The following is a 24,122-nucleotide window of genomic DNA, read 5'->3' on the forward strand; positions in this document are numbered from 1 at the left end:
TGACACTGGAGACATAACTTTTTTCAGTCATTCCGTATCCAGATATAGAGATTTGCAGCATCTAGGACTTTAATGTTCACCCACTTACGGATTTGAATGTTTTGCCACATTCATGAGTGCAAACTTGCTCCCCAGTAAAGACGAACATGTGCTCCTCAATGCACACACTGGGCAATGCAGTCCACTCTAAATCGACGATTAATGACATGCTCGTTTTGTGCAATGGAGTTTCAGTCAATTGGAAAACATTTTGAAAAGTTATATTGCAACAGAAGCCCAGCCTTAAAAAAAATGGATTTCACTTCTAAATGATTACATGAGGAAGGAAAGGAGACCAGATGCAAAAAAGGTGCTGTGGCTTAGTTGGTTAAAGCGCCTGTCTAGTAAACAGGAGATCCTGAGTTCGAATCTCAGCAGCGCCTGTCTGCTTTTTTTTCGACCAATCTGTCTCCCCAATATTAAAACTTTGTACAAAGATTGCTATTTCATGCTATTTAGAAGCACAGTCAGGCTTGAAATGTTGGCAAAGCATCCAAAAACTCTGGACTCCACTACCTTAGAGTCATATTGCCCAAGGTTGCGATGCCATCAGAAATAGCACATATTAGAATGAGCAATTCATATTTCCTGCTTAATTTTTTGTAAAAGAAGCAAAGGTACGCCTGAACAGGGACTTGAACCCTGGACCCTCAGATTAAAAGTCTGATGCTCTACCGACTGAGCTATCCAGGCACAGGGATCACTGCTCATTTGAAACTTGATTTTCACTCTACAGCACCTCCACACATGGCTACCTCACTGGTCAATAAAGGAAATGAATTACTAGTGCATTACACACATTTTGACACTGGAGACATAACTTTTTTCAGACATTCCGTATCCAGATATAGAGATTTGCAGCATCTAGGACTTTAATGTTCACCCACTTACGGATTTGAATGTTTTGCCACATTCATGAGTGCAAACTTGCTCCCCAGTAAAGACGAACATGTGCTCCTCAATGCACACACTGGGCAATGCAGTCCACTCTAAATCAACGATTAATGACATGCTCGTTTTGTGCAATGGAGTTTCAGTCAATTGGAAAACATTTTGAAAAGTTATATTGCAACAGAAGCCCAGCCTTAAAAAAGTGGATTTCACTTCTAAATGATTACATGAGAATGGAAAGGAGACCAGATGCAAAAAAGGTGCTGTGGCTTAGTTGGTTAAAGCAAGTGCCTGTCTAGTAAACAGGAGATCCTGAGTTCGAATCTCAGCAGCGCCTGTCTGCTTTTTTTTCGACCAATCTGTCTCCCCAATATTAAAACTTTGTACAAAGATTGCTATTTCATGCTATTTAGAAGCACAGTCAGGCTTGAAATGTTGGCAAAGCATCCAAAAACTCTGGACTCCACTACCTTAGAGTCATATTGCCCAAGGTTGCGATGCCATCAGAAATAGCACATATTAGAATGAGCAATTCATATTTCCTGCTTAATTTTTTGTAAAAGAAGCAAAGATACGCCTGAACAGGGACTTGAACCCTGGACCCTCAGATTAAAAGTCTGATGCTCTACCGACTGAGCTATCCAGGCACAAGGATCACTGCCCATTTGAAACTTGATTTTCACTCTACAGCACCTCCATACATGGCTACCTCACTGGTCCATAAAGGAAATGAATTACTAGTGCATTACACACATTTTGACACTGGAGACATAACTTTTTTCAGTCATTCCGTATCCAGATATAGAGATTTGCAGCATCTAGGACTTTAATGTTCACCCACTTACGGATTTGAATGTTTTGCCACATTCATGAGTGCAAAATTGCTCCCCAGTAAAGGCGAACATGTGCTCCTCAATACACACACTGGGCAATGCAGTCCACTCTAAATCAACGATTAATGACATGCTCGTTTTGTGCAATGGAGTTTCAGTCAATTGGAAAACATTTTGAAAAGTTATATTGCAACAGAAGCCCAGCCTTAAAAAAGTGGATTTCACTTCTAAATGATTACATGAGGAAGGAAAGGAGACCAGATGCAAAAAAGGTGCTGTGGCTTAGTTGGTTAAAGCGCCTGTCTAGTAAACAGGAGATCCTGAGTTCGAATCTCAGCAGCGCCTGTCTGATTTTTTTTCGACCAATCTGTCTCCCCAATATTAAAACTTTGTACAAAGATTGCTATTTCATGCTATTTAGAAGCACAGTCAGGCTTGAAATGTTGGCAAAGCATCCAAGAACTCTGGACTCCACTACCTTAGAGTCATATTGCCCAAGGTTGCGATGCCATCAGAAATAGCACATATTAGAATGAGCAATTCATATTTCCTGCTTAATTTTTTGTAAAAGAAGCAAAGGTACGCCTGAACAGGGACTTGAACCCTGGACCCTCAGATTAAAAGTCTGATGCTCTACCGACTGAGCTATCCAGGCACAGGGATCACTGCTCATTTGAAACTTGATTTTCACTCTACAGCACCTCCACACATGGCTACCTCACTGGTCAATAAAGGAAATGAATTACTAGTGCATTACACACATTTTGACACTGGAGACATAACTTTTTTCAGTCATTCCGTATCCAGATATAGAGATTTGCAGCATCTAGGACTTTAATGTTCACCCACTTACGGATTTGAATGTTTTGCCACATTCATGAGTGCAAACTTGCTCCCCAGTAAAGACGAACATGTGCTCCTCAATGCACACACTGGGCAATGCAGTCCACTCTAAATCGACGATTAATGACATGCTCGTTTTGTGCAATGGAGTTTCAGTCAATTGGAAAAGATTTTGAAAAGTTATATTGCAACAGAAGCCCAGCCTTAAAAAAGTGGATTTCACTTCTAAATGATTACATGAGAATGGAAAGGAGACCAGATGCAAAAAAGGTGCTGTGGCTTAGTTGGTTAAAGCAAGTGCCTGTCTAGTAAACAGGAGATCCTGAGTTCGAATCTCAGCAGCGCCTGTCTGCTTTTTTTTCGACCAATCTGTCTCCCCAATATTAAAACTTTGTACAAAGATTGCTATTTCATGCTATTTAGAAGCACAGTCAGGCTTGAAATGTTGGCAAAGCATCCAAAAACTCTGGACTCCACTACCTTAGAGTCATATTGCCCAAGGTTGCGATGCCATCAGAAATAGCACATATTAGAATGAGCAATTCATATTTCCTGCTTAATTTTTTGTAAAAGAAGCAAAGGTACGCCTGAACAGGGACTTGAACCCTGGACCCTCAGATTAAAAGTCTGATGCTCTACCGACTGAGCTATCCAGGCACAGGGATCACTGCTCATTTGAAACTTGATTTTCACTCTACAGCACCTCCACACATGGCTACCTCACTGGTCAATAAAGGAAATGAATTACTAGTGCATTACACACATTTTGACACTGGAGACATAACTTTTTTCAGACATTCCGTATCCAGATATAGAGATTTGCAGCATCTAGGACTTTAATGTTCACCCACTTACGGATTTGAATGTTTTGCCACATTCATGAGTGCAAACTTGCTCCCCAGTAAAGACGAACATGTGCTCCTCAATGCACACACTGGGCAATGCAGTCCACTCTAAATCAACGATTAATGACATGCTCGTTTTGTGCAATGGAGTTTCAGTCAATTGGAAAACATTTTGAAAAGTTATATTGCAACAGAAGCCCAGCCTTAAAAAAGTGGATTTCACTTCTAAATGATTACATGAGAATGGAAAGGAGACCAGATGCAAAAAAGGTGCTGTGGCTTAGTTGGTTAAAGCAAGTGCCTGTCTAGTAAACAGGAGATCCTGAGTTCGAATCTCAGCAGCGCCTGTCTGCTTTTTTTTCGACCAATCTGTCTCCCCAATATTAAAACTTTGTACAAAGATTGCTATTTCATGCTATTTAGAAGCACAGTCAGGCTTGAAATGTTGGCAAAGCATCCAAAAACTCTGGACTCCACTACCTTAGAGTCATATTGCCCAAGGTTGCGATGCCATCAGAAATAGCACATATTAGAATGAGCAATTCATATTTCCTGCTTAATTTTTTGTAAAAGAAGCAAAGATACGCCTGAACAGGGACTTGAACCCTGGACCCTCAGATTAAAAGTCTGATGCTCTACCGACTGAGCTATCCAGGCACAAGGATCACTGCCCATTTGAAACTTGATTTTCACTCTACAGCACCTCCATACATGGCTACCTCACTGGTCAATAAAGGAAATGAATTACTAGTGCATTACACACATTTTGACACTGGAGACATAACTTTTTTCAGTCATTCCGTATCCAGATATAGAGATTTGCAGCATCTAGGACTTTAATGTTCACCCACTTACGGATTTGAATGTTTTGCCACATTCATGAGTGCAAAATTGCTCCCCAGTAAAGGCGAACATGTGCTCCTCAATACACACACTGGGCAATGCAGTCCACTCTAAATCAACGATTAATGACATGCTCGTTTTGTGCAATAGAGTTTCAGTCAATTGGAAAACATTTTGAAAAGTTATATTGCAACAGAAGCCCAGCCTTAAAAAAGTGGATTTCACTTCTAAATGATTACATGAGGAAGGAAAGGAGACCAGATGCAAAAAAGGTGCTGTGGCTTAGTTGGTTAAAGCGCCTGTCTAGTAAACAGGAGATCCTGAGTTCGAATCTCAGCAGCGCCTGTCTGATTTTTTTCGACCAATCTGTCTCCCCAATATTAAAACTTTGTACAAAGATTGCTATTTCATGCTATTTAGAAGCACAGTCAGGCTTGAAATGTTGGCAAAGCATCCAAGAACTCTGGACTCCACTACCTTAGAGTCATATTGCCCAAGGTTGCGATGCCATCAGAAATAGCACATATTAGAATGAGCAATTCATATTTCCTGCTTAATTTTTTGTAAAAGAAGCAAAGGTACGCCTGAACAGGGACTTGAACCCTGGACCCTCAGATTAAAAGTCTGATGCTCTACCGACTGAGCTATCCAGGCACAGGGATCACTGCTCATTTGAAACTTGATTTTCACTCTACAGCACCTCCACACATGGCTACCTCACTGGTCAATAAAGGAAATGAATTACTAGTGCATTACACACATTTTGACACTGGAGACATAACTTTTTTCAGTCATTCCGTATCCAGATATAGAGATTTGCAGCATGTAGGACTTTAATGGTCATCCACCCCACGCATTTGAATGTTTTGCCACATTCATGAGTGCAAACTTGCTCACCAGTAAAGACGTACATGTGCTCCTCAATGCACACACTGGACAATGCAGTCCACTCTAAATCGTCGATTACTGACATGCTCGTTTTGTGCAATGGAGTTTCAGTCAATTGGAAAACATTTTGAAAAGTTATATTGCAACAGAAGCCCAGCCTTAAAAAAGTGGATTTCACTTCTAAATAATTACATGAGGAAGGAAAGGAGACCAGATGCAAAAAAGGTGCTGTGGCTTAGTTGGTTAAAGCGCCTGTCTAGTAAACAGGAGATCCTGAGTTCGAATCTCAGCAGCGCCTGTCTGCTTTTTTTTCGACCAATCTGTCTCCCCAATATTAAAACTTTGTACAAAGATTGCTATTTCATGCTATTTAGAAGCACAGTCAGGCTTGAAATGTTGGCAAAGCATCCAAGAACTCTGGACTCCACTACCTTAGAGTCATATTGCCCAAGGTTGCGATGCCATCAGAAATAGCACATATTAGAATGAGCAATTCATATTTCCTGCTTAATTTATTGTAAAAGAAGCAAAGGTACGCCTGAACAGGGACTTGAACCCTGGACCCTCAGATTAAAAGTCTGATGCTCTACCCACTGAGCTATCCAGGCACAAGGATCACTGCCCATTTGAAACTTGATTTTCACTCTACAGCACCTCCATACATGGCTGCCTCAATGGTCAATAAAGGAAATGAATTACTAGTGCATTACACACATTTTGACACTGGAGACATAACTTTTTTCAGTCATTCCGTATCCAGATATAGAGATTTGCAGCATCTAGGACTTTAATGTTCACCCACTTACGGATTTGAATGTTTTGCCACATTCATGAGTGCAAAATTGCTCCCCAGTAAAGGCGAACATGTGCTCCTCAATACACACACTGGGCAATGCAGTCCACTCTAAATCAGCGATTAATGACATGCTCGTTTTGTGCAATAGAGTTTCAGTCAATTGGAAAACATTTTGAAAAGTTATATTGCAACAGAAGCCCAGCCTTAAAAAAGTGGATTTCACTTCTAAATGATTACATGAGGAAGGAAAGGAGACCAGATGCAAAAAAGGTGCTGTGGCTTAGTTGGTTAAAGCGCCTGTCTAGTAAACAGGAGATCCTGAGTTCGAATCTCAACAGCGCCTGTCTGATTTTTTTTCGACCAATCTGTCTCCCCAATATTAAAACTTTGTACAAAGATTGCTATTTCATGCTATTTAGAAGCACAGTCAGGCTTGAAATGTTGGCAAAGCATCCAAGAACTCTGGACTCCACTACCTTAGAGTCATATTGCCCAAGGTTGCGATGCCATCAGAAATAGCACATATTAGAATGAGCAATTCATATTTCCTGCTTAATTTTTTGTAAAAGAAGCAAAGGTACGCCTGAACAGGGACTTGAACCCTGGACCCTCAGATTAAAAGTCTGATGCTCTACCGACTGAGCTATCCAGGCACAGGGATCACTGCTCATTTGAAACTTGATTTTCACTCTACAGCACCTCCACACATGGCTACCTCACTGGTCAATAAAGGAAATGAATTACTAGTGCATTACACACATTTTGACACTGGAGACATAACTTTTTTCAGACATTCCGTATCCAGATATAGAGATTTGCAGCATCTAGGACTTTAATGTTCACCCACTTACGGATTTGAATGTTTTGCCACATTCATGAGTGCAAACTTGCTCCCCAGTAAAGACGAACATGTGCTCCTCAATGCACACACTGGGCAATGCAGTCCACTCTAAATCAACGATTAATGACATGCTCGTTTTGTGCAATGGAGTTTCAGTCAATTGGAAAACATTTTGAAAAGTTATATTGCAACAGAAGCCCAGCCTTAAAAAAGTGGATTTCACTTCTAAATGATTACATGAGAATGGAAAGGAGACCAGATGCAAAAAAGGTGCTGTGGCTTAGTTGGTTAAAGCAAGTGCCTGTCTAGTAAACAGGAGATCCTGAGTTCGAATCTCAGCAGCGCCTGTCTGCTTTTTTTTCGACCAATCTGTCTCCCCAATATTAAAACTTTGTACAAAGATTGCTATTTCATGCTATTTAGAAGCACAGTCAGGCTTGAAATGTTGGCAAAGCATCCAAAAACTCTGGACTCCACTACCTTAGAGTCATATTGCCCAAGGTTGCGATGCCATCAGAAATAGCACATATTAGAATGAGCAATTCATATTTCCTGCTTAATTTTTTGTAAAAGAAGCAAAGATACGCCTGAACAGGGACTTGAACCCTGGACCCTCAGATTAAAAGTCTGATGCTCTACCGACTGAGCTATCCAGGCACAAGGATCACTGCCCATTTGAAACTTGATTTTCACTCTACAGCACCTCCATACATGGCTACCTCACTGGTCAATAAAGGAAATGAATTACTAGTGCATTACACACATTTTGACACTGGAGACATAACTTTTTTCAGTCATTCCGTATCCAGATATAGAGATTTGCAGCATCTAGGACTTTAATGTTCACCCACTTACGGATTTGAATGTTTTGCCACATTCATGAGTGCAAAATTGCTCCCCAGTAAAGGCGAACATGTGCTCCTCAATACACACACTGGGCAATGCAGTCCACTCTAAATCAACGATTAATGACATGCTCGTTTTGTGCAATAGAGTTTCAGTCAATTGGAAAACATTTTGAAAAGTTATATTGCAACAGAAGCCCAGCCTTAAAAAAGTGGATTTCACTTCTAAATGATTACATGAGGAAGGAAAGGAGACCAGATGCAAAAAAGGTGCTGTGGCTTAGTTGGTTAAAGCGCCTGTCTAGTAAACAGGAGATCCTGAGTTCGAATCTCAGCAGCGCCTGTCTGATTTTTTTTCGACCAATCTGTCTCCCCAATATTAAAACTTTGTACAAAGATTGCTATTTCATGCTATTTAGAAGCACAGTCAGGCTTGAAATGTTGGCAAAGCATCCAAGAACTCTGGACTCCACTACCTTAGAGTCATATTGCCCAAGGTTGCGATGCCATCAGAAATAGCACATATTAGAATGAGCAATTCATATTTCCTGCTTAATTTTTTGTAAAAGAAGCAAAGGTACGCCTGAACAGGGACTTGAACCCTGGACCCTCAGATTAAAAGTCTGATGCTCTACCGACTGAGCTATCCAGGCACAGTGATCACTGCTCATTTGAAACTTGATTTTCACTCTACAGCACCTCCACACATGGCTACCTCACTGGTCAATAAAGGAAATGAATTACTAGTGCATTACACACATTTTGACACTGGAGACATAACTTTTTTCAGTCATTCCGTATCCAGATATAGAGATTTGCAGCATCTAGGACTTTAATGTTCACCCACTTACGGATTTGAATGTTTTGCCACATTCATGAGTGCAAACTTGCTCCCCAGTAAAGACGAACATGTGCTCCTCAATGCACACACTGGGCAATGCAGTCCACTCTAAATCGACGATTAATGACATGCTCGTTTTGTGCAATAGAGTTTCAGTCAATTGGAAAACATTTTGAAAAGTTATATTGCAACAGAAGCCCAGCCTTAAAAAAGTGGATTTCACTTCTAAATGATTACATGAGGAAGGAAAGGAGACCAGATGCAAAAAAGGTGCTGTGGCTTAGTTGGTTAAAGCAAGCGCCTGTCTAGTAAACAGGAGATCTTGAGTTCGAATCTCAGCAGCGCCTGTCTGCTTTTTTTCGACCAATCTGTCTCCCCAATATTAAAACTTTGTACAAAGATTGCTATTGCATGCTATTTAGAAGCACAGTCAGGCTTAAAATGTTGGCAAAGCATCCAAGAACTCTGGACTCCACTACCTTCGAGTCATATTGCCCAAGGTTGCCATGCCATCAGAAATAGCAAATATTAGAATGAGCAATTCATATTTCCTGCTTAATTTATTGTAAAAGAAGCAAAGGTACGCCTGAACAGGGACTTGAACCCTGGACCCTCAGATTAAAAGTCTGATGCTCTACCGACTGAGCTATCCAGGCACAGGGATCACTGCCATTTGAAACTTGATTTTCACTCTACAGCACCTCCATACATGGCTACCTCACTGGTCAATAAAGGAAATGAATTACTAGTGCATTACACACATTTTGACACTGGAGACATAACTTTTTTCAGTCATTCCGTATCCAGATATAGAGATTTGCAGCATCTAGGACTTTAATGTTCACCCACTTACGGATTTGAATGTTTTGCCACATTCATGAGTGCAAACTTGCTCCCCAGTAAAGACGAACATGTGCTCCTCAATGCACACACTGGGCAATGCAGTCCACTCTAAATCGACGATTAATGACATGCTCGTTTTGTGCAATGGAGTTTCAGTCAATTGGAAAACATTTTGAAAAGTTATATTGCAACAGAAGCCCAGCCTTAAAAAAAATGGATTTCACTTCTAAATGATTACATGAGGAAGGAAAGGAGACCAGATGCAAAAAAGGTGCTGTGGCTTAGTTGGTTAAAGCGCCTGTCTAGTAAACAGGAGATCCTGAGTTCGAATCTCAGCAGCGCCTGTCTGCTTTTTTTTCGACCAATCTGTCTCCCCAATATTAAAACTTTGTACAAAGATTGCTATTTCATGCTATTTAGAAGCACAGTCAGGCTTGAAATGTTGGCAAAGCATCCAAAAACTCTGGACTCCACTACCTTAGAGTCATATTGCCCAAGGTTGCGATGCCATCAGAAATAGCACATATTAGAATGAGCAATTCATATTTCCTGCTTAATTTTTTGTAAAAGAAGCAAAGGTACGCCTGAACAGGGACTTGAACCCTGGACCCTCAGATTAAAAGTCTGATGCTCTACCGACTGAGCTATCCAGGCACAGGGATCACTGCTCATTTGAAACTTGATTTTCACTCTACAGCACCTCCACACATGGCTACCTCACTGGTCAATAAAGGAAATGAATTACTAGTGCATTACACACATTTTGACACTGGAGACATAACTTTTTTCAGACATTCCGTATCCAGATATAGAGATTTGCAGCATCTAGGACTTTAATGTTCACCCACTTACGGATTTGAATGTTTTGCCACATTCATGAGTGCAAACTTGCTCCCCAGTAAAGACGAACATGTGCTCCTCAATGCACACACTGGGCAATGCAGTCCACTCTAAATCAACGATTAATGACATGCTCGTTTTGTGCAATGGAGTTTCAGTCAATTGGAAAACATTTTGAAAAGTTATATTGCAACAGAAGCCCAGCCTTAAAAAAGTGGATTTCACTTCTAAATGATTACATGAGAATGGAAAGGAGACCAGATGCAAAAAAGGTGCTGTGGCTTAGTTGGTTAAAGCAAGTGCCTGTCTAGTAAACAGGAGATCCTGAGTTCGAATCTCAGCAGCGCCTGTCTGCTTTTTTTTCGACCAATCTGTCTCCCCAATATTAAAACTTTGTACAAAGATTGCTATTTCATGCTATTTAGAAGCACAGTCAGGCTTGAAATGTTGGCAAAGCATCCAAAAACTCTGGACTCCACTACCTTAGAGTCATATTGCCCAAGGTTGCGATGCCATCAGAAATAGCACATATTAGAATGAGCAATTCATATTTCCTGCTTAATTTTTTGTAAAAGAAGCAAAGATACGCCTGAACAGGGACTTGAACCCTGGACCCTCAGATTAAAAGTCTGATGCTCTACCGACTGAGCTATCCAGGCACAAGGATCACTGCCCATTTGAAACTTGATTTTCACTCTACAGCACCTCCATACATGGCTACCTCACTGGTCCATAAAGGAAATGAATTACTAGTGCATTACACACATTTTGACACTGGAGACATAACTTTTTTCAGTCATTCCGTATCCAGATATAGAGATTTGCAGCATCTAGGACTTTAATGTTCACCCACTTACGGATTTGAATGTTTTGCCACATTCATGAGTGCAAAATTGCTCCCCAGTAAAGGCGAACATGTGCTCCTCAATACACACACTGGGCAATGCAGTCCACTCTAAATCAACGATTAATGACATGCTCGTTTTGTGCAATGGAGTTTCAGTCAATTGGAAAACATTTTGAAAAGTTATATTGCAACAGAAGCCCAGCCTTAAAAAAGTGGATTTCACTTCTAAATGATTACATGAGGAAGGAAAGGAGACCAGATGCAAAAAAGGTGCTGTGGCTTAGTTGGTTAAAGCGCCTGTCTAGTAAACAGGAGATCCTGAGTTCGAATCTCAGCAGCGCCTGTCTGATTTTTTTTCGACCAATCTGTCTCCCCAATATTAAAACTTTGTACAAAGATTGCTATTTCATGCTATTTAGAAGCACAGTCAGGCTTGAAATGTTGGCAAAGCATCCAAGAACTCTGGACTCCACTACCTTAGAGTCATATTGCCCAAGGTTGCGATGCCATCAGAAATAGCACATATTAGAATGAGCAATTCATATTTCCTGCTTAATTTTTTGTAAAAGAAGCAAAGGTACGCCTGAACAGGGACTTGAACCCTGGACCCTCAGATTAAAAGTCTGATGCTCTACCGACTGAGCTATCCAGGCACAGGGATCACTGCTCATTTGAAACTTGATTTTCACTCTACAGCACCTCCACACATGGCTACCTCACTGGTCAATAAAGGAAATGAATTACTAGTGCATTACACACATTTTGACACTGGAGACATAACTTTTTTCAGTCATTCCGTATCCAGATATAGAGATTTGCAGCATCTAGGACTTTAATGTTCACCCACTTACGGATTTGAATGTTTTGCCACATTCATGAGTGCAAACTTGCTCCCCAGTAAAGACGAACATGTGCTCCTCAATGCACACACTGGGCAATGCAGTCCACTCTAAATCGACGATTAATGACATGCTCGTTTTGTGCAATGGAGTTTCAGTCAATTGGAAAAGATTTTGAAAAGTTATATTGCAACAGAAGCCCAGCCTTAAAAAAGTGGATTTCACTTCTAAATGATTACATGAGAATGGAAAGGAGACCAGATGCAAAAAAGGTGCTGTGGCTTAGTTGGTTAAAGCAAGTGCCTGTCTAGTAAACAGGAGATCCTGAGTTCGAATCTCAGCAGCGCCTGTCTGCTTTTTTTTCGACCAATCTGTCTCCCCAATATTAAAACTTTGTACAAAGATTGCTATTTCATGCTATTTAGAAGCACAGTCAGGCTTGAAATGTTGGCAAAGCATCCAAAAACTCTGGACTCCACTACCTTAGAGTCATATTGCCCAAGGTTGCGATGCCATCAGAAATAGCACATATTAGAATGAGCAATTCATATTTCCTGCTTAATTTTTTGTAAAAGAAGCAAAGGTACGCCTGAACAGGGACTTGAACCCTGGACCCTCAGATTAAAAGTCTGATGCTCTACCGACTGAGCTATCCAGGCACAGGGATCACTGCTCATTTGAAACTTGATTTTCACTCTACAGCACCTCCACACATGGCTACCTCACTGGTCAATAAAGGAAATGAATTACTAGTGCATTACACACATTTTGACACTGGAGACATAACTTTTTTCAGACATTCCGTATCCAGATATAGAGATTTGCAGCATCTAGGACTTTAATGTTCACCCACTTACGGATTTGAATGTTTTGCCACATTCATGAGTGCAAACTTGCTCCCCAGTAAAGACGAACATGTGCTCCTCAATGCACACACTGGGCAATGCAGTCCACTCTAAATCAACGATTAATGACATGCTCGTTTTGTGCAATGGAGTTTCAGTCAATTGGAAAACATTTTGAAAAGTTATATTGCAACAGAAGCCCAGCCTTAAAAAAGTGGATTTCACTTCTAAATGATTACATGAGAATGGAAAGGAGACCAGATGCAAAAAAGGTGCTGTGGCTTAGTTGGTTAAAGCAAGTGCCTGTCTAGTAAACAGGAGATCCTGAGTTCGAATCTCAGCAGCGCCTGTCTGCTTTTTTTTCGACCAATCTGTCTCCCCAATATTAAAACTTTGTACAAAGATTGCTATTTCATGCTATTTAGAAGCACAGTCAGGCTTGAAATGTTGGCAAAGCATCCAAAAACTCTGGACTCCACTACCTTAGAGTCATATTGCCCAAGGTTGCGATGCCATCAGAAATAGCACATATTAGAATGAGCAATTCATATTTCCTGCTTAATTTTTTGTAAAAGAAGCAAAGATACGCCTGAACAGGGACTTGAACCCTGGACCCTCAGATTAAAAGTCTGATGCTCTACCGACTGAGCTATCCAGGCACAAGGATCACTGCCCATTTGAAACTTGATTTTCACTCTACAGCACCTCCATACATGGCTACCTCACTGGTCAATAAAGGAAATGAATTACTAGTGCATTACACACATTTTGACACTGGAGACATAACTTTTTTCAGTCATTCCGTATCCAGATATAGAGATTTGCAGCATCTAGGACTTTAATGTTCACCCACTTACGGATTTGAATGTTTTGCCACATTCATGAGTGCAAAATTGCTCCCCAGTAAAGGCGAACATGTGCTCCTCAATACACACACTGGGCAATGCAGTCCACTCTAAATCAACGATTAATGACATGCTCGTTTTGTGCAATAGAGTTTCAGTCAATTGGAAAACATTTTGAAAAGTTATATTGCAACAGAAGCCCAGCCTTAAAAAAGTGGATTTCACTTCTAAATGATTACATGAGGAAGGAAAGGAGACCAGATGCAAAAAAGGTGCTGTGGCTTAGTTGGTTAAAGCGCCTGTCTAGTAAACAGGAGATCCTGAGTTCGAATCTCAGCAGCGCCTGTCTGATTTTTTTCGACCAATCTGTCTCCCCAATATTAAAACTTTGTACAAAGATTGCTATTTCATGCTATTTAGAAGCACAGTCAGGCTTGAAATGTTGGCAAAGCATCCAAGAACTCTGGACTCCACTACCTTAGAGTCATATTGCCCAAGGTTGCGATGCCATCAGAAATAGCACATATTAGAATGAGCAATTCATATTTCCTGCTTAATTTTTTGTAAAAGAAGCAAAGGTACGCCTGAACAGGGACTTGAACCCTGGACCCTCAGATTAAAAGTCTGATGCTCTACCGACTGAGCTATCCAGGCACAGGGATCACTGCTCATTTGAAACTTGATTTTCACTCTACAGCACCTCCACACATGGCTACCTCACTGGTCAATAAAGGAAATGAATTACTAGTGCATTACACACATTTTGACACTGGAGACATAACTTTTTTCAGTCATTCCGTATCCAGATATAGAGATTTGCAGCATGTAGGACTTTAATGGTCATCCACCCCACGCATTTGAATGTTTTGCCACATTCATGAGTGCAAACTTGCTCACCAGTAAAGACGTACATGTGCTCCTCAATGCACACACTGGACAATGCAGTCCACTCTAAATCGTCGATTACTGACATGCTCGTTTTGTGCAATGGAGTTTCAGTCAATTGGAAAACATTTTGAAAAGTTATATTGCAACAGAAGCCCAGCCTTAAAAAAGTGGATTTCACTTCTAAATAATTACATGAGGAAGGAAAGGAGACCAGATGCAAAAAAGGTGCTGTGGCTTAGTTGGTTAAAGCGCCTGTCTAGTAAACAGGAGATCCTGAGTTCGAATCTCAGCAGCGCCTGTCTGCTTTTTTTTCGACCAATCTGTCTCCCCAATATTAAAACTTTGTACAAAGATTGCTATTTCATGCTATTTAGAAGCACAGTCAGGCTTGAAATGTTGGCAAAGCATCCAAGAACTCTGGACTCCACTACCTTAGAGTCATATTGCCCAAGGTTGCGATGCCATCAGAAATAGCACATATTAGAATGAGCAATTCATATTTCCTGCTTAATTTATTGTAAAAGAAGCAAAGGTACGCCTGAACAGGGACTTGAACCCTGGACCCTCAGATTAAAAGTCTGATGCTCTACCCACTGAGCTATCCAGGCACAAGGATCACTGCCCATTTGAAACTTGATTTTCACTCTACAGCACCTCCATACATGGCTGCCTCAATGGTCAATAAAGGAAATGAATTACTAGTGCATTACACACATTTTGACACTGGAGACATAACTTTTTTCAGTCATTCCGTATCCAGATATAGAGATTTGCAGCATCTAGGACTTTAATGTTCACCCACTTACGGATTTGAATGTTTTGCCACATTCATGAGTGCAAAATTGCTCCCCAGTAAAGGCGAACATGTGCTCCTCAATACACACACTGGGCAATGCAGTCCACTCTAAATCAGCGATTAATGACATGCTCGTTTTGTGCAATAGAGTTTCAGTCAATTGGAAAACATTTTGAAAAGTTATATTGCAACAGAAGCCCAGCCTTAAAAAAGTGGATTTCACTTCTAAATGATTACATGAGGAAGGAAAGGAGACCAGATGCAAAAAAGGTGCTGTGGCTTAGTTGGTTAAAGCGCCTGTCTAGTAAACAGGAGATCCTGAGTTCGAATCTCAACAGCGCCTGTCTGATTTTTTTTCGACCAATCTGTCTCCCCAATATTAAAACTTTGTACAAAGATTGCTATTTCATGCTATTTAGAAGCACAGTCAGGCTTGAAATGTTGGCAAAGCATCCAAGAACTCTGGACTCCACTACCTTAGAGTCATATTGCCCAAGGTTGCGATGCCATCAGAAATAGCACATATTAGAATGAGCAATTCATATTTCCTGCTTAATTTTTTGTAAAAGAAGCAAAGGTACGCCTGAACAGGGACTTGAACCCTGGACCCTCAGATTAAAAGTCTGATGCTCTACCGACTGAGCTATCCAGGCACAGGGATCACTGCTCATTTGAAACTTGATTTTCACTCTACAGCACCTCCACACATGGCTACCTCACTGGTCAATAAAGGAAATGAATTACTAGTGCATTACACACATTTTGACACTGGAGACATAACTTTTTTCAGACATTCCGTATCCAGATATAGAGATTTGCAGCATCTAGGACTTTAATGTTCACCCACTTACGGATTTGAATGTTTTGCCACATTCATGAGTGCAAACTTGCTCCCCAGTAAAGACGAACATGTGCTCCTCAATGCACACACTGGGCAATGCAGTCCACTCTAAATCAACGATTAATGACATGCTCGTTTTGTGCAATGGAGTTTCAGTCAATTGGAAAACATTTTGAAAAGTTATATTGCAACAGAAGCCCAGCCTTAAAAAAGTGGATTTCACTTCTAAATGATTACATGAGAATGGAAAGGAGACCAGATGCAAAAAAGGTGCTGTGGCTTAGTTGGTTAAAGCAAGTGCCTGTCTAGTAAACAGGAGATCCTGAGTTCGAATCTCAGCAGCGCCTGTCTGCTTTTTTTTCGACCAATCTGTCTCCCCAATATTAAAACTTTGTACAAAGATTGCTATTTCATGCTATTTAGAAGCACAGTCAGGCTTGAAATGTTGGCAAAGCATCCAAAAACTCTGGACTCCACTACCTTAGAGTCATATTGCCCAAGGTTGCGATGCCATCAGAAATAGCACATATTAGAATGAGCAATTCATATTTCCTGCTTAATTTTTTGTAAAAGAAGCAAAGATACGCCTGAACAGGGACTTGAACCCTGGACCCTCAGATTAAAAGTCTGATGCTCTACCGACTGAGCTATCCAGGCACAAGGATCACTGCCCATTTGAAACTTGATTTTCACTCTACAGCACCTCCATACATGGCTACCTCACTGGTCAATAAAGGAAATGAATTACTAGTGCATTACACACATTTTGACACTGGAGACATAACTTTTTTCAGTCATTCCGTATCCAGATATAGAGATTTGCAGCATCTAGGACTTTAATGTTCACCCACTTACGGATTTGAATGTTTTGCCACATTCATGAGTGCAAAATTGCTCCCCAGTAAAGGCGAACATGTGCTCCTCAATACACACACTGGGCAATGCAGTCCACTCTAAATCAACGATTAATGACATGCTCGTTTTGTGCAATAGAGTTTCAGTCAATTGGAAAACATTTTGAAAAGTTATATTGCAACAGAAGCCCAGCCTTAAAAAAGTGGATTTCACTTCTAAATGATTACATGAGGAAGGAAAGGAGACCAGATGCAAAAAAGGTGCTGTGGCTTAGTTGGTTAAAGCAAGTGCCTGTCTAGTAAACAGGAGATCCTGAGTTCGAATCTCAGCAGCGCCTGTCTGCTTTTTTTTCGACCAATCTGTCTCCCCAATATTAAAACTTTGTACAAAGATTGCTATTTCATGCTATTTAGAAGCACAGTCAGGCTTGAAATGTTGGCAAAGCATCCAAAAACTCTGGACTCCACTACCTTAGAGTCATATTGCCCAAGGTTGCGATGCCATCAGAAATAGCACATATTAGAATGAGCAATTCATATTTCCTGCTTAATTTTTTGTAAAAGAAGCAAAGGTACGCCTGAGCAGGGACTTGAACCCTGGACCCTCAGATTAAAAGTCTGATGCTCTACCGACTGAGCTATCCAGGCACAGGGATCACTGCCCATTTGAAACTTGATTTTCACTCTACAGCACCTCCATACATGGCTACCTCACTGGTCAATAAAGGAAATGAATTACTAGTGCATTACACACATTTTGACACTGGAGACATAACTTTTTTCAGTCATTCCATATCCAGATATAGAGATTTGCAGCATCTAGGACTTTAATGTTCACCCACTTACGGATTTGAATGTTTTGCCACATTCATGAGTGCAAACTTGCTCCCCAGTAAAGACGAACATGTGCTCCTCAATGCACACACTGGGCAATGCAGTCCACTCTAAATCGACGATTAATGACATGCTCGTTTTGTGCAATGGAGTTTCAGTCAATTGGAAAACATTTTGAAAAGTTATATTGCAACAGAAGCCCAGCCTTAAAAAAATGGATTTCACTTCTAAATGATTACATGAGGAAGGAAAGGAGACCAGATGCAAAAAAGGTGCTGTGGCTTAGTTGGTTAAAGCGCCTGTCTAGTAAACAGGAGATCCTGAGTTCGAATCTCAGCAGCGCCTGTCTGCTTTTTTTTCGACCAATCTGTCTCCCCAATATTAAAACTTTGTACAAAGATTGCTATTTCATGCTATTTAGAAGCACAGTCAGGCTTGAAATGTTGGCAAAGCATCCAAAAACTCTGGACTCCACTACCTTAGAGTCATATTGCCCAAGGTTGCGATGCCATCAGAAATAGCACATATTAGAATGAGCAATTCATATTTCCTGCTTAATTTTTTGTAAAAGAAGCAAAGGTACGCCTGAACGGTGACTTGAACCCTGGAACCTCAGATTAAAAGTCTGATGCTCTACCGACTGAGCTATCCAGGCACAGGGATCACTGCCCATTTGAAACTTGATTTTCACTCTACAGCACCTCCATACATGGCTACCTCACTGGTCAATAAAGGAAATGAATTACTAGTGCATTACACACATTTTGACACTGGAGACATAACTTTTTTCAGTCATTCCGTATCCAGATATAGAGATTTGCAGCATCTAGGACTTTAATGTTCACCCACTTACGGATTTGAATGTTTTGCCACATTCATGAGTGCAAACTTGCTCCCCAGTAAAGACGAACATGTGCTCCTCAATGCACACACTGGGCAATGCAGTCCACTCTAAATCGACGATTAATGACATGCTCGTTTTGTGCAATGGAGTTTCAGTCAATTGGAAAACATTTTGAAAAGTTATATTGCAACAGAAGCCCAGCCTTAAAAAAGTGGATTTCACTTCTAAATGATTACATGAGAATGGAAAGGAGACCAGATGCAAAAAAGGTGCTGTGGCTTAGTTGGTTAAAGCAAGTGCCTGTCTAGTAAACAGGAGATCCTGAGTTCGAATCTCAGCAGCGCCTGTCTGCTTTTTTTTCGACCAATCTGTCTCCCCAATATTAAAACTTTGTACAAAGATTGCTATTTCATGCTATTTAGAAGCACAGTCAGGCTTGAAATGTTGGCAAAGCATCCAAAAACTCTGGACTCCACTACCTTAGAGTCATATTGCCCAAGGTTGCGAAGCCATCAGAAATAGCACATATTAGAATGAGCAATTCATATTTCCTGCTTAATTTTTTGTAAAAGAAGCAAAGGTACGCCTGAGCAGGGACTTGAACCCTGGACCCTCAGATTAAAAGTCTGATGCTCTACCGACTGAGCTATCCAGGCACAGGGATCACTGCCCATTTGAAACTTGATTTTCACTCTACAGCACCTCCATACATGGCTACCTCACTGGTCAATAAAGGAAATGAATTACTAGTGCATTACACACATTTTGACACTGGAGACATAACTTTTTTCAGTCATTCCGTATCCAGATATAGAGATTTGCAGCATCTAGGACTTTAATGTTCACCCACTTACGGATTTGAATGTTTTGCCACATTCATGAGTGCAAACTTGCTCCCCAGTAAAGACGAACATGTGCTCCTCAATGCACACACTGGGCAATGCAGTCCACTCTAAATCGACGATTAATGACATGCTCGTTTTGTGCAATGGAGTTTCAGTCAATTGGAAAACATTTTGAAAAGTTATATTGCAACAGAAGCCCAGCCTTAAAAAAAATGGATTTCACTTCTAAATGATTACATGAGGAAGGAAAGGAGACCAGATGCAAAAAAGGTGCTGTGGCTTAGTTGGTTAAAGCGCCTGTCTAGTAAACAGGAGATCCTGAGTTCGAATCTCAGCAGCGCCTGTCTGCTTTTTTTTCGACCAATCTGTCTCCCCAATATTAAAACTTTGTACAAAGATTGCTATTTCATGCTATTTAGAAGCACAGTCAGGCTTGAAATGTTGGCAAAGCATCCAAAAACTCTGGACTCCACTACCTTAGAGTCATATTGCCCAAGGTTGCGATGCCATCAGAAATAGCACATATTAGAATGAGCAATTCATATTTCCTGCTTAATTTTTTGTAAAAGATGCGAAGGTACGCCTGAGCAGGGACTTGAACCCTGGACCCTCAGATTAAAAGTCTGATGCTCTACCGACTGAGCTATCCAGGCACAGGGATCACTGCCCATTTGAAACTTGATTTTCACTCTACAGCACCTCCATACATGGCTACCTCACTGGTCAATAAAGGAAATGAATTACTAGTGCATTACACACATTTTGACACTGGAGACATAACTTTTTTCAGTCATTCCGTATCCAGATATAGAGATTTGCAGCATCTAGGACTTTAATGTTCACCCACTTACGGATTTGAATGTTTTGCCACATTCATGAGTGCAAACTTGCTCCCCAGTAAAGACGAACATGTGCTCCTCAATGCACACACTGGGCAATGCAGTCCACTCTAAATCGACGATTAATGACATGCTCGTTTTGTGCAATAGAGTTTCAGTCAATTGGAAAACATTTTGAAAAGTTATATTGCAACAGAAGCCCAGCCTTAAAAAAGTGGATTTCACTTCTAAATGATTACATGAGGAAGGAAAGGAGACCAGATGCAAAAAAGGTGCTGTGGCTTAGTTGGTTAAAGCAAGCGCCTGTCTAGTAAACAGGAGATCTTGAGTTCGAATCTCAGCAGCGCCTGTCTGCTTTTTTTCGACCAATCTGTCTCCCCAATATTAAAACTTTGTACAAAGATTGCTATTGCATGCTATTTAGAAGCACAGTCAGGCTTAAAATGTTGGCAAAGCATCCAAGAACTCTGGACTCCACTACCTTCGAGTCATATTGCCCAAGGTTGCCATGCCATCAGAAATAGCAAATATTAGAATGAGCAATTCATATTTCCTGCTTAATTTATTGTAAAAGAAGCAAAGGTACGCCTGAACAGGGACTTGAACCCTGGACCCTCAGATTAAAAGTCTGATGCTCTACCGACTGAGCTATCCAGGCACAGGGATCACTGCCATTTGAAACTTGATTTTCACTCTACAGCACCTCCATACATGGCTACCTCACTGGTCAATAAAGGAAATGAATTAGTAGTGCATTACACACATTTTGACACTGGAGACATAACTTTTTTCAGTCATTCCGTATCCAGATATAGAGATTTGCAGCATCTAGGACTTTAATGTTCACCCACTTACGGATTTGAATGTTTTGCCACATTCATGAGTGCAAACTTGCTCCCCAGTAAAGACGAACATGTGCTCCTCAATGCACACACTGGGCAATGCAGTCCACTCTAAATCGACGATTAATGACATGCTCGTTTTGTGCAATGGAGTTTCAGTCAATTGGAAAACATTTTGAAAAGTTATATTGCAACAGAAGCCCAGCCTTAAAAAAAATGGATTTCACTTCTAAATGATTACATGAGGAAGGAAAGGAGACCAGATGCAAAAAAGGTGCTGTGGCTTAGTTGGTTAAAGCGCCTGTCTAGTAAACAGGAGATCCTGAGTTCGAATCTCAGCAGCGCCTGTCTGCTTTTTTTTCGACCAATCTGTCTCCCCAATATTAAAACTTTGTACAAAGATTGCTATTTCATGCTATTTAGAAGCACAGTCAGGGTTGAAATGTTGGCAAAGCATCCAAAAACTCTGGACTCCACTACCTTAGAGTCATATTGCCCAAGGTTGCGATGCCATCAGAAATAGCACATATTAGAATGAGCAATTCATATTTCCTGCTTAATTTTTTGTAAAAGAAGCATAGGTACGCCTGAACAGTGACTTGAACCCTGGACCCTCAGATTAAAAGTCTGATGCTCTACAGACTGAGCTATCCAGGCACAGGGATCACTGCCCATTTGAAACTTGATTTTCACTCTACAGCACCTCCATACATGGCTACCTCACTGGTCAATAAAGGAAATGAATTACTAGTGCATTACACACATTTTGACACTGGAGACATAACATTTTTCAGTCATTCCGTATCCAGATATAGAGATTTGCAGCATCTAGGACTTTAATGTTCACCCACTTACGGATTTGAATGTTTTGCCACATTCATGAGTGCAAACTTGCTCCCCAGTAAAGACGAACATGTGCTCCTCAATGCACACACTGGGCAATGCAGTCCACTCTAAATCGACGATTAATGACATGCTCGTTTTGTGCAATGGAGTTTCAGTCAATTGGAAAACATTTTGAAAAGTTATATTGCAACAGAAGCCCAGCCTTAAAAAAAGTGGATTTCACTTCTAAATGATTACATGAGGAAGGAAAGGAGACTAGATGCAAAAAAGGTGCTGTGGCTTAGTTGGTTAAAGCGCCTGTCAAGTAAACAGGAGATCCTGAGTTTGAATCTCAGCAGTGCCTCTCTGCTTTTTTTTCGACCAATCTGTCTCCCCAATATTAAAACTTTGTACAAAGATTGCTATTGCATGCTATTTAGAAGCACAGTCAGGCTTAAAATGTTGGCAAAGCATCCAAGAACTCTGGACTCCACTACCTTCGAGTCATATTGCCCAAGGTTGCCATGCCATCAGAAATAGCAAATATTAGAATGAGCAATTCATATTTCCTGCTTAATTTATTGTAAAAGAAGCAAAGGTACGCCTGAACAGGGACCCTCAGATTAAAAGTCTGATGCTCTACCGACTGAGCTATCCAGGCACAGGGATCACTGCCCATTTGAAACTTGATTTTCACTCTACAGCACCTCCATACATGGCTACCTCACTGGTCAATAAAGGAAATGAATTACTAGTGCATTACACACATTTTGACACTGGAGACATAACTTTTTTCAGTCATTCCGTATCCAGATATAGAGATTTGCAGCATGTAGGACTTTAATGGTCATCCACCCCACGCATTTGAATGTTTTGCCACATTCATGAGTGCAAACTTGCTCACCAGTAAAGACGTACATGTGCTCCTCAATGCACACACTGGACAATGCAGTCCACTCTAAATCGTCGATTACTGACATGCTCGTTTTGTGCAATGGAGTTTCAGTCAATTGGAAAACATTTTGAAAAGTTATATTGCAACAGAAGCCCAGCCTTAAAAAAGTGGATTTCACTTCTAAATAATTACATGAGGAAGGAAAGGAGACCAGATGCAAAAAAGGTGCTGTGGCTTAGTTGGTTAAAGCGCCTGTCTAGTAAACAGGAGATCCTGAGTTCGAATCTCAGCAGCGCCTGTCTGCTTTTTTTTCGACCAATCTGTCTCCCCAATATTAAAACTTTGTACAAAGATTGCTATTTCATGCTATTTAGAAGCACAGTCAGGCTTGAAATGTTGGCAAAGCATCCAAGAACTCTGGACTCCACTACCTTAGAGTCATATTGCCCAAGGTTGCGATGCCATCAGAAATAGCACATATTAGAATGAGCAATTCATATTTCCTGCTTAATTTTTTGTAAAAGAAGCAAAGATACGCCTGAACAGGGACTTGAACCCTGGACCCTCAGATTAAAAGTCTGATGCTCTACCCACTGAGCTATCCAGGCACAAGGATCACTGCCCATTTGAAACTTGATTTTCACTCTACAGCACCTCCATACACGGCTGCCTCACTGGTCAATAAAGGAAATGAATTACTAGTGCATTACACACATTTTGACACTGGAGACATAACTTTTTTCAGTCATTCCGTATCCAGATATAGAGATTTGCAGCATCTAGGACTTTAATGTTCACCCACTTACGGATTTGAATGTTTTGCCACATTCATGAGTGCAAAATTGCTCCCCAGTAAAGGCGAACATGTGCTCCTCAATACACACACTGGGCAATGCAGTCCACTCTAAATCAGCGATTAATGACATGCTCGTTTTGTGCAATAGAGTTTCAGTCAATTGGAAAACATTTTGAAAAGTTATATTGCAACAGAAGCCCAGCCTTAAAAAAGTGGATTTCACTTCTAAATGATTACATGAGGAAGGAAAGGAGACCAGATGCAAAAAAGGTGCTGTGGCTTAGTTGGTTAAAGCGCCTGTCTAGTAAACAGGAGATCCTGAGTTCGAATCTCAACAGCGCCTGTCTGATTTTTTTTCGACCAATCTGTCTCCCCAATATTAAAACTTTGTACAAAGATTGCTATTTCATGCTATTTAGAAGCACAGTCAGGCTTGAAATGTTGGCAAAGCATCCAAGA

At 40.7% G+C, this 24,122-nt stretch overlaps 19 non-coding genes across 19 annotated transcripts; all 19 read right to left on the reverse strand.

Annotated features, from left to right (window-relative positions):
* Window positions 1-659: 659 nt before the first annotated feature.
* TRNAK-UUU (transfer RNA lysine (anticodon UUU)) lies at window positions 660-732 on the reverse strand. The gene has a single exon. It is a non-coding gene; the product is annotated as a tRNA-Lys (tRNA).
* A 772-nt stretch (window positions 733-1,504) lies between these two features.
* On the reverse strand, window positions 1,505-1,577 carry TRNAK-UUU (transfer RNA lysine (anticodon UUU)). Its single transcript has one exon. It is a non-coding gene; the product is annotated as a tRNA-Lys (tRNA).
* Window positions 1,578-2,345: 768 nt separating this feature from the next.
* TRNAK-UUU (transfer RNA lysine (anticodon UUU)) lies at window positions 2,346-2,418 on the reverse strand. The gene has a single exon. It is a non-coding gene; the product is annotated as a tRNA-Lys (tRNA).
* Window positions 2,419-3,190: 772 nt separating this feature from the next.
* TRNAK-UUU (transfer RNA lysine (anticodon UUU)) lies at window positions 3,191-3,263 on the reverse strand. Its single transcript has one exon. It is a non-coding gene; the product is annotated as a tRNA-Lys (tRNA).
* Window positions 3,264-4,035: 772 nt separating this feature from the next.
* Window positions 4,036-4,108, reverse strand: TRNAK-UUU (transfer RNA lysine (anticodon UUU)). Its single transcript has one exon. It is a non-coding gene; the product is annotated as a tRNA-Lys (tRNA).
* A 767-nt stretch (window positions 4,109-4,875) lies between these two features.
* On the reverse strand, window positions 4,876-4,948 carry TRNAK-UUU (transfer RNA lysine (anticodon UUU)). Its single transcript has one exon. It is a non-coding gene; the product is annotated as a tRNA-Lys (tRNA).
* A 1,610-nt stretch (window positions 4,949-6,558) lies between these two features.
* Window positions 6,559-6,631, reverse strand: TRNAK-UUU (transfer RNA lysine (anticodon UUU)). Its single transcript has one exon. It is a non-coding gene; the product is annotated as a tRNA-Lys (tRNA).
* Window positions 6,632-7,403: 772 nt separating this feature from the next.
* Window positions 7,404-7,476, reverse strand: TRNAK-UUU (transfer RNA lysine (anticodon UUU)). Its single transcript has one exon. It is a non-coding gene; the product is annotated as a tRNA-Lys (tRNA).
* A 768-nt stretch (window positions 7,477-8,244) lies between these two features.
* On the reverse strand, window positions 8,245-8,317 carry TRNAK-UUU (transfer RNA lysine (anticodon UUU)). The gene has a single exon. It is a non-coding gene; the product is annotated as a tRNA-Lys (tRNA).
* Window positions 8,318-9,088: 771 nt separating this feature from the next.
* TRNAK-UUU (transfer RNA lysine (anticodon UUU)) lies at window positions 9,089-9,161 on the reverse strand. Its single transcript has one exon. It is a non-coding gene; the product is annotated as a tRNA-Lys (tRNA).
* Window positions 9,162-9,929: 768 nt separating this feature from the next.
* TRNAK-UUU (transfer RNA lysine (anticodon UUU)) lies at window positions 9,930-10,002 on the reverse strand. The gene has a single exon. It is a non-coding gene; the product is annotated as a tRNA-Lys (tRNA).
* Window positions 10,003-10,774: 772 nt separating this feature from the next.
* Window positions 10,775-10,847, reverse strand: TRNAK-UUU (transfer RNA lysine (anticodon UUU)). The gene has a single exon. It is a non-coding gene; the product is annotated as a tRNA-Lys (tRNA).
* Window positions 10,848-11,615: 768 nt separating this feature from the next.
* On the reverse strand, window positions 11,616-11,688 carry TRNAK-UUU (transfer RNA lysine (anticodon UUU)). The gene has a single exon. It is a non-coding gene; the product is annotated as a tRNA-Lys (tRNA).
* A 772-nt stretch (window positions 11,689-12,460) lies between these two features.
* On the reverse strand, window positions 12,461-12,533 carry TRNAK-UUU (transfer RNA lysine (anticodon UUU)). Its single transcript has one exon. It is a non-coding gene; the product is annotated as a tRNA-Lys (tRNA).
* A 772-nt stretch (window positions 12,534-13,305) lies between these two features.
* Window positions 13,306-13,378, reverse strand: TRNAK-UUU (transfer RNA lysine (anticodon UUU)). The gene has a single exon. It is a non-coding gene; the product is annotated as a tRNA-Lys (tRNA).
* A 767-nt stretch (window positions 13,379-14,145) lies between these two features.
* On the reverse strand, window positions 14,146-14,218 carry TRNAK-UUU (transfer RNA lysine (anticodon UUU)). The gene has a single exon. It is a non-coding gene; the product is annotated as a tRNA-Lys (tRNA).
* A 1,610-nt stretch (window positions 14,219-15,828) lies between these two features.
* Window positions 15,829-15,901, reverse strand: TRNAK-UUU (transfer RNA lysine (anticodon UUU)). Its single transcript has one exon. It is a non-coding gene; the product is annotated as a tRNA-Lys (tRNA).
* Window positions 15,902-16,673: 772 nt separating this feature from the next.
* On the reverse strand, window positions 16,674-16,746 carry TRNAK-UUU (transfer RNA lysine (anticodon UUU)). Its single transcript has one exon. It is a non-coding gene; the product is annotated as a tRNA-Lys (tRNA).
* A 4,144-nt stretch (window positions 16,747-20,890) lies between these two features.
* TRNAK-UUU (transfer RNA lysine (anticodon UUU)) lies at window positions 20,891-20,963 on the reverse strand. Its single transcript has one exon. It is a non-coding gene; the product is annotated as a tRNA-Lys (tRNA).
* Window positions 20,964-24,122: the final 3,159 nt, after the last annotated feature.

This window comes from Ambystoma mexicanum, unplaced genomic scaffold (genome assembly GCF_040938575.1).
Source record: "Ambystoma mexicanum isolate Mex_15411 unplaced genomic scaffold, UKY_AmexF1_1 Mex_scaf1, whole genome shotgun sequence".
Taxonomy (NCBI): Eukaryota; Metazoa; Chordata; class Amphibia; order Caudata; family Ambystomatidae; genus Ambystoma; species Ambystoma mexicanum.